Below are 9532 nucleotides of genomic sequence, written 5' to 3' on the forward strand. Positions count from 1 at the left end.
TGAAATGACGTCAACTGGGCATTGTCCCCTTGAAGTTATCTTGCTGCAGTTTCCGTTCTAACCTCTGGGCACAACCTACTTCCCAGGTTCCTGTGGGAACTTGGGGAATGAGAGGGAAGAGGCAACAGGACAAGGGGAACTTCCGACTACAAATCAAAGCACTCAGAGAGGCCAGGCGAAAGGGGAAAGGAGCAGAGGGGAGGGGTCTGATGGCCTAAAGATAGACTTGGGACAGTGGCAAAGGCGTGACTTTGCCCTTCCTGTGACAAATGGACACCTTCCTTTTGGTGGTCAGGGAAGAGCAAGTGGTCGGTCTTGAGGACACAAGAAGAGTGGAAGATCCCCAAGTCACTCACTCTCGGCTGTGCAGGGTCAGCCTACAGAACTGAATCAACTACTTAGGAAACTATCTCAGTAAAGTCAGGCAACTTTATAACCGTTCTGAAATTGTATGAATGTGTGATTGGAAAACCTAAGAGTTACAAATGGAAAAAAAATAAGAGACTGCATTGATGTGGTCGGCCAACACATGAGTGGTAAAAATCAATACCTTTCTCATACACAAATAATTAGTTAAAAATCTAAAAGGAGAAATAAAATCCTCATAATAATAAGATGATTAAATAAACAGTAATTAATTTACCAAGATCTGCACAGGGCTTTTACAAAATATGGGACGTAAGGGACAATTTAAATAAATACAGACCTAGAATTTTTATTTACAAGAACACCCAATTTATAAATTAAAAGTTGATATGTAAATTCAATAAGATTTCCATGAACATTCTCCAAAGATGTGGAGGAAAAATTTGAAAAAACAATTATTATAGAGATAATCTAAAAGACCAAACCTGTGGAACTAGCCGGGAAAAGCAAAAACAAAAAGAAGGCAGGTATTCTGGTGGGTACTAAGGGCACAAAAATGACAAGTTGTAATCCCTGCCCATGGAGCATATAGTCGGGGAATACATGAAAACTAGTAAGTATGAATAGGTGTTTGCTGGGAGTTAAGAGGACAGTAGTGAGGGGTGTGTACTGCAGGCACAGCCATGGCATAGAGGCCAGCAATCAAAGTTCCCAAGAACAAGCTGGAGAAGGGGGTGTATGAGGAGGTGCTGAGAAAAAGGGCTGGAGAGGCAAGCAGGGGCTAGATTATGAAGGCCCTTGGATGCCAGACTAAAGAACTTGGCCTTTATTCAGTAGGCCAGCGTTTCCTAAACCATACTCCATGGAATACTAAGAGTCTTTCAGTAAAAAAAGATTGGTAAATATAGTAAACCCTTATTTTAGTCATTTACAATGCTTATAAGATGATTAAAGGCTCTGAGAAGTTCTGTAGAAAAAGACTTACTTGACCTTAAATCATTATTTTTTTATAGAACACCTACTTATTGAATCATGACTGGGAAATGCTGCTGAAAGCAATCGTGAGAAGCTAAATAGTTTTAAGCAAGGCACACAGTATCATAAAAAATAATGTGGTTGCTTTTCAAGGGCTCTAGGCAAGCCTGGGTCACTACAGGCAATTTTAAAGTCACAGAAAAGCCAAAGTTTAGGCCAGAGACGACTCCTCATTTCTGCTGAAATCACCCAGCAAGTGGGAAGGCTGCCATCATGAATCAAAAGATCCCTTTATTTTGGGAGCAGGGATGGGGATGATGCTGGTCCAGCTCCTACTCAGCAGAGTCTTTAGGACAATGGCGAGATCAAGGCACAGGGAATATTCTATTTGCAATGTGCCCACTATGGTCTGGATTTGCTCCAGCTATTCTTGGCAGTGGATGGGGGTGGGATGGGTAAGAGAAATCACATACATTTTAATCAGAAAATTCTCACTGAGCCTCAGTTTTCTCATATACAAAATAGGTTTCAAAACTACTATCTTCCAGGGCTGTGGTAAGAAATGATGACGTAGATCAAGTGCCTGACACACTCAATAAATTGTAGTTGTTGCTGGATGCCGTCGAGTTGATTCCAACTCATAACAATCCCATGTGTTACAGATTACAACTGCCCCATAGGGTTTTCTTAGCTGTAATCTTTATGGAAGCAGATTGCCAGGTTTTTCTCCTGCAGAACCAGTGGGTGGGCTTGAACTGCTAGCCTTTTGGTTAACACCTGAGCACTTAACCCTTGTGCCACCAAGGGCACCTTGCTCACTAAATAGATGATTTCATTCTCTAGCCACTTTTCTTTAATAAGCCCAACAGCCCCAAGATTTTTTTTTTTTTATTTCCTTCACTGAAAAAGGTGCAGGTCCTCAGAAAATGACTTTTCAAAACCCAACCCTTCCCCCCACCCCACACAGCCCATGCAAGTAGACTTTAGGTCAAGGGCCTTGGGAATCAGGGTGGGGCAGAGGAAGGGTGGGTTTCCAACCGGACGAGGCACACATCTCCCCTTCCAATGACTCAGATACGTAAGGCTAGAGCTTAATAAAAGAAGAAAATAAATACATGAGAGGAACTTGAGGAGGGAGGAAGAGAGCAGTCATCAGAATAGCTTCAGGAAGGGAGTGCTTATGAATGAGAAAGGAGTAGGGGGCCATGGGAAAATAATTCAGTTGGGAAGCAGTCAGACAAGGGACTGCAGTCACCAGAGAGAAGCCTGTTCCCCTATGTGCATCAGTGACTAACACATTTACTGAGGAATGCCTCAAGAACCGGGGTTGATCCTGGTGTCTATAGATGGTGCTTCAGGGGAAGCTGTGAAATAGTAAAGTGTATTTTGAGGTGAGACAGCCCTGATTCCAGTCTTGGCTCTACCACTTACTAACTGTGTGTAACTTTAGCAAGTTACTTAAGCCCTCTAAGGCTTTAAAACAGAGATGACAGTTATCTCCTTCTCAGTGCTAACAGGATCAAATGAGACAATATGCCAAGTACTCTTCCCGGCATGAAACAGGCATTCAACACACTCCAGCAACTGAGGTTACCCTTTTGCCTTGATAAATGAGATTTACTCAATGACTTTGTTGATTTCACCAAAATAAGTAAATTACTAACAGAAAAGGTTGCACAACCACCTTCCACCAGTCAGATTTGAGAAGTAAGCTGGTGGCAACAGGCTTTGAGATTGATCAAAGGATCTGATAACTCCCTCCCCATCCCACAGCAATCTAACTTAAATAGACTGGATTTCGCCAGAGTATAACCCCATTGACGTGAGCCACTCCACACCAGAATGGAGGGTTTTTTTTTGTTGTTGTAAAGTGAAGGATGTTTGAAGTCACACACTTCCACAGCTGGGCCTCACTCTGATCAGCAGGTACATTCTGGAGTGCTCTGAGGTTGTTGTTAGCTGTCGTCAAGTCAGCCCCTGACTCATGGGGACCCCATGCACAACAGAAGAAAATGCTGCCCGGTCTTACCGCATCCCCATCATGGGTTGCAGATCAGACCACTGTGACCCATACGGTTTTCTTTGGCTGATTTTGAGAAGTAGATCAGGCCTTTCTTTCTAGTCCTTCTTAGTCTGGAAGCTCTGCTGAAATCTGTTCAGCATTACAGCAACACACAAGCCTCCACTGACAGATGGGTGGTGGCTGCACATGAGGTGCATTGACCAGGAATAGAACCTGGGTTCCCCCGCATGGAAGGTGAGAATCCTACCTCTGAACCACAAATGCCTCTCCTGGAGTGCTCTACTCTATTGGAAACCCGAACCTGGGATGATATCTAACTATGGAGGTTCTACTCATTCCCACTCCAGAAGGGGCAGGTGCACCTTATTAGGGAGAGGAAGTCAAACCCTCCTGACAACAATGATTCCATGCCCCTGCCCTGGGCCAAAACAGCAAGGAGACTTTTCCAGGATCACAATTCCTACAGGGATTTTAGCTAAGTCCTAAACACCCTGAATAGGTGATTAGGAAGGGGGAAGTGCAACTGAACAAAACCACTAATGCACTTCTCCATTGTCAGCAGCCCGGAGACCTTATCTATTCTCACTTCCCCATCTGTGTGAAGACCTCTGTGCTGGGAGAATCAGGGGTCTGGATCCACTTCCTGAGCATCAATGTGTCTACGGCTGTAGAAAGTGATCTGCAGGCGAGTAACTAGATTTGAATCTGTTCTCTGCTACCTACCGGCTATACACCCTGGAGAAGCCACTCTAATTCTCTGGATTTCTGTTTTCTCTTATACAAAGTAAGGGGATTTGTTCATTGAAAAAAAAATGTTGTAAGCATTTATTATTCTCAAAACTCTATGAAAGACTCAGATAAGCATAAAATACGTTCCTTCATAAAAAATAAAAGTCCCTTTCTTGTACCATGATTTTGCTTCTAAATGCTAAAATAAAATTGCTGATTGTGGATATGATGAAGACCACTATACAACGGTCTATGTCTGTCCCTAAAAAATATTGTATGTGAAAAGCCCTTGGCACGTAGAACATACTCCATAAATGGCAGTTCTTTTCTCCCCACTGGTCCTAGCTTCAAAACGGAGATCCTGTAGAATTTCAACAAAACCTCCTTGGAAAGTTCTGGCTAAATTCAAGCTTGCTTGTTTGGTCTGAACTAGCAGAGTCAGATGTGGTGTGAGTCACACTCTTTCTCCTTCTTGCTAAGTCATTTGTATTTCATTAAATGATTTGCATACTGGTGAAACAGGTCTGTACTGTCCTCTTACTTCATTTCCATCACTCCTGGGACAGCTCTGTTAAGAGTGAAAAGGCAGCTTTTGTCCTTCCTTATGTCCCTGCCTACCCTCTTCCTGGAAGCCAGTCCAGATCATGGACACCCACAGTGAGAAACTTTCTCCCTTCTCAGATTTCCTCCATGGCTCCCATTTGATTATGGTCCACGTGCCTGGTGGCTAGCCTACGTGGTTGGTATAGAACTAGAATTTCTCTCTGGGAAGTTATTTAACTATGAAGTTGTTTCTATTTTAGTAATTGGTATAATAGACCTTCAGACCCAAAGATGAATTTCTAGTTGATTCTTCTCCTCTTTAAGAAGGAAATCAGATTTTACTTTCTGTCACTATCAGGGAGAGGAAAGAAACCTACCATTCTGCAGAGCACTGTTCTAGACACCATGCTGGGTGCTTTAAAGTTTATTATCTGCAATTGTCACAATAATCCAGCTAAGTAGACACCATCATGCTCATTTTACAGATGAAACAATCAAGGCTAAAAGAGGTCATGTTACTTGCTCACTTTACATTGAACAAGGTTTGCTTCTTTCCAAGTCCATGCTCTAGCCCCAGAACAACATGGCTTCCATAGGGAATTAGTGCATTGAGACAAAGCACTGATCTTTTGTACGGAGACTCTGTCCACATAGAAAAGAAGCAATTTGAGGGGACTACACAGCTGCCACGGACTAACGGACAACCTCCAGGGGTTCTGTTATGGATTGAACTGTGTCCTCCAAAAATGTGTGCCACCTTGGCTAGGCCATGATTCCCAGTATTGACTGTCCACCATTTTGTCATCTGATGTGATTCTCCTATGTGTTGTAAATCCTACCTCTATGATGTTAATGAGGCAGGATGAGAGGCAGTTATGTTAATGAGGCAGGACTCAATCTACAAGATTAAATTGTGTCTTGAGTCAATCTCTTTTGAGATATAACAGACAGAAGGGAGCAGAGAGACATGGGGACTTCCTACCACCAAGAATGAAGAGCCAGGAGCATGCCAGAAGCATGCACATCCTTTGGACTCAGGGTCCCTGCACTGAGAAGCTCCTAGATCAGGGGAAGATAGATGACAAGGACCTTCTCCCAGAGCCAACAGAGAAACCATTCCCCTGGAGCTGGCATCCTGAATTTGGATTTCTAGCCTCCTAGACTGTACGAGAATAAATTTCTCTTTGTTAAAGCCATCCACTTGTGGTATTTCTGTTATAGCATCACTAGATAACTAAGACAGGTTCCATTTGGAACTCCATGCTTTTCTTATTCACCTCTCTCACACTCTCATGAATGCTCACATCTGAAGCACAGGTATACAGCTTTTGTAGGAGTTAGAGTAGAAGAACATCTGACCTGATCTTTGAACAGACTTAGTATGCTTCATAGCAGAGTTAGTAGTGTACCTCATTAGTACACCTCATAGCAGTTACTAACCCTTTCCTCTTTGTTCCAACCCCTTAGCCTACCCCCAATGACTGAACTTATCCAACTATATTGCAGCTATTTACTTTTCAGTCTTTCCACAGAAAATACTGAGCTCTTTTTGTGTCCCCAAGTCCACTAACAGAGTCTGGCATAGTGGATGGACGGATGGCTGGCTGGCTGGCTGGCTGGCTGGCTGTATGGATGGATGGATGGATGGATGGATGCGGTAGGTAGGGAGGAAGAGGAGGAAACATCTGGTGCAGTGATTTATTCCCTTTGGCAACAACAACCTTGTTCCTACCCTGGTGTTGGCATTTTATTCAGATCCCAGGATCTGTGGAAAGACTACACCCTCATCGGGATATCAGACCCCACTGCTTCAGGATTTAAACATATCGAACAAAACCTCAATGACTAACAACCACAGGCTGGAGAATGTGGTTGTTAGAATGAAGCCACTTCCCTGTTTCCTTGGTACCCAACAAAGCGTCGGACGCATAAACAGTTCTCATGGGGCACCACAGTGAGGGAAGAGATACATGGTTCAGTGAAGAGGCAGCAAAGGTCTTCCCTGCACCACACAGTCCCTTAGGGAGCTATCAAGTGACTAATGGGGAAACAACACAAAACAAAAATCCTGATTGGAATGGAAAGAAGCATGGCCTGGGAGTGCAAGAAGGCCTGGGATTCCTTCACTCGTCAAATATTTATTGCACACTTACTACGTATCATGTATTGTTTTGGAAAGTATAGACACAGCCGTTAATAAGGAGACTCTCCTCCACAGAGCTTACAAGTTAGCTGGGGGAGACAAACAAACAAGTGAATATTTAGAATTTCAGATGGTGATAAATTAGAAAAAAAAATAAGCGGCAAAAGGGAATAGGGATTACGAGAGGAGGAGGGTGTCATTTTAAACAAGGTGGTCAAAGAAGGCTTCTCTTAAAAAGCACCTGAAGAAGGTGAGGAAGCCAACATGCAGATTCCTGGGAAAAGAGTACAACAGGCAAGGGAATGCCTTGCTGCTAACTTGCTGCTGCCTATTCTGAGCTGCGGAATAAGGAGCTGGGACTAATGATTCATTGCAAAGGCCCTCCACCTTGCTTCCTACCAGACATCAAAGCTATACTGAACTGAACACCTATAGTTCCCCAAATCACCAGCCCCCTTTACACCTGCACACAGGCAGTTCTAGCAGTCTCCCCCGTCTTCACGTAATTAACCCTACTAAAAGCTTCTCTGGCTTCTGCCACCCTCAGCCCAGGTTAGCTTGGGTGCCCCAATTCTGAGCTTCCATAAAAACTTGCGCATCTCTTTACCCCTATCGCTTAGTGTGCCAGATTACAGTCAGTGTCTACCTGCTCCTCTAGGCTGAGAACTCTCCCAGCACTGTGACCATGCCTTACTGACCTCAGTATTCTCAACCTCCAGCATAGTAAATCTGTTGCCATCGAGCCAATTCCAACTCATAGTGACTCTACAGGACAGAGTAAAACTGCCCCATAGGGTTTCCAAGGAGTGGCTGGTGGATTCAAACTGCTGACCTTTTGGTTAGCAGCAGAGCTCTTAACCACTGTGCCACCAGGGCTCCATTCTAGCATAATGCTTGGTGAATAACAGTCACTCAGTAAGTATGTGCTGACAGCTGAGAGTATCGGTGAGTTCCCTGAGGGCAGGGCCCAGGTTCGATTCGTCTCAGTATCCCCAGAAGGCAGCACAGTGCCTGGCCCAACAGAGAAGACACCTGGTATGCTCCATAAATTGGTGCCTACTGGTGTTGGTATTTTATCCAGAGAGCCAAGGCATCCTCAGCGCCTGACCATGGAGATGCAGGGCCAATCCAGATGTGGTCCTCTGGGCCAGGGCTCAGGGCTAGGAAGCAGAGTTTATGCTTATATACACTGCTGGATTTTTCTTATTAGGATTTGCATTAATCTCTTAACAAGCCTAACCTCATCCTTAAGCTTCCATGCCCAGGGGTAATTTGGTGTTTAGGGCATGGTTTTTCCAAGCAAACCATTTTGCGAATCAAACCTAACATGGAGTGCCCTTCGAAGCTCCAGGAGGCTCCAGGATGGCGACTGGAAGCCCAGGAGTGGGATGGCTGGTGCTTCTGGTCTGCCACTCAACCGCACTCTCTGAACCCAATGGGAATGTGGGCATGCCTGTGTCCCTAAGGGCTTCTCACCTTTGCTTTCATCATTTGTGATTAGTGAAAACTTCTTTCAAATAGAGCTGTAGAGGTTGAGGGATAAAGACACCATCTAATCCCGCTGTTTCTTTGGATGGATAGGGAAAGTGAGGTCCAGGGAGGAAAAGTGGCAATAATTCTATAAAAGGGACCTAACTGTCTCCACTTACAGATGAGTACACTGAGCCTCTAAGATCAAGTAACCCAACTCACAGGCCCATGGCTAGTAATGGGCATGGCCAGACTTGACTGCAGGACTGTCTGACTCTAAAGGCAAAAGCTGTCAACGCTACATCCGGCTTGCTCAAAAGTGGTTCTCCCTCAACATTCCAGGGAAGCTGTAGAATCACAGGCTGCATTAACGAAAGCACAGGTGCACTGGAGGAGGCCACAGGCTGTGTACCCAACTCCAGCACTTCCTGAAGCCCAACACAAAAGCACTGGGGGAAATTCTAAAGGCTCTCTGATGACTGACTGTGGTGGTCTCCATCTCCCCTGGCCAGTGGCAGGCAGCAATAGTGTTCTTCAAACTTCCAGTAGAAAGTTTCACAAACTGGACATTAAAAGGGCTGGGATTTCTGCGCAAACCACATAAAAACTAGCTCTGTCACAGACTACTCGTCCTTACTTTTTGGTCCTTAGCTTCAGAGGTTTCAGGACAAGATAACCTTAGAGCTAAAAGCAGAGCCGTGTGTATGCATGTTATATACGTGGGTATCTGTGAGCTGCGAAGGTTGAGTGTGTGTATGTTTGTAAGAGTTCCTGAGAGTTGAGTGGTATGTGAATGGGGGCCGGGGACCATGCAATATGTTCAGAAGATGAGGGACACTCCCCACTCCTTCCTCTCTCTCTTCCTTTCTCCCTTTCAGGAATATGAAGGCACTATGTTTTATTCCTCCCTTAGAGAGATGTCAATAGATTTCATCAAAATATACTCCTCACCCCATCACCCCACCAGGCATTCTTGTTGTAATCATAGCTGGTAAGAACTTGATGGTGGGAATGGAAAGGGAATATTTCAACCACTAAAGCAGATCTGAACAAAAGCAGGCTTCCTTCAGGTAAATTAGGGTCAGGAGATATCATGGTTTGAATTATGTCCCCCCAAAAATGTGTGTATCAATTTGGCTGGGCCATGATTCCCAGAATTGTGTGGTTGGCCTCCATTTTGTGATTGTAATTTTATGTTAAAAGAGGATTAGGGTGGGATTGTAACACCACCCTTACCCAGGTCACATCCTTGATCCAATGTAAAGGGAGTTTCCCTGGGGTGT

At 44.5% G+C, this 9532-nt stretch overlaps 1 protein-coding gene across 1 annotated transcript in view; it reads right to left on the bottom strand.

The window, feature by feature from the left end:
- Positions 1-9532, bottom strand: part of PLPP3 (phospholipid phosphatase 3) — a 99802-nt gene that overhangs the window by 18874 nt on the left and 71396 nt on the right. The gene's annotated exons all lie outside the window — the stretch shown is intronic.

The sequence above is a fragment of the Trichechus manatus genome, unplaced genomic scaffold (assembly GCF_000243295.1).
Source record: "Trichechus manatus latirostris isolate Lorelei unplaced genomic scaffold, TriManLat1.0 scaffold00003, whole genome shotgun sequence".
Lineage (NCBI taxonomy): Eukaryota > Metazoa > Chordata > Mammalia > Sirenia > Trichechidae > Trichechus > Trichechus manatus.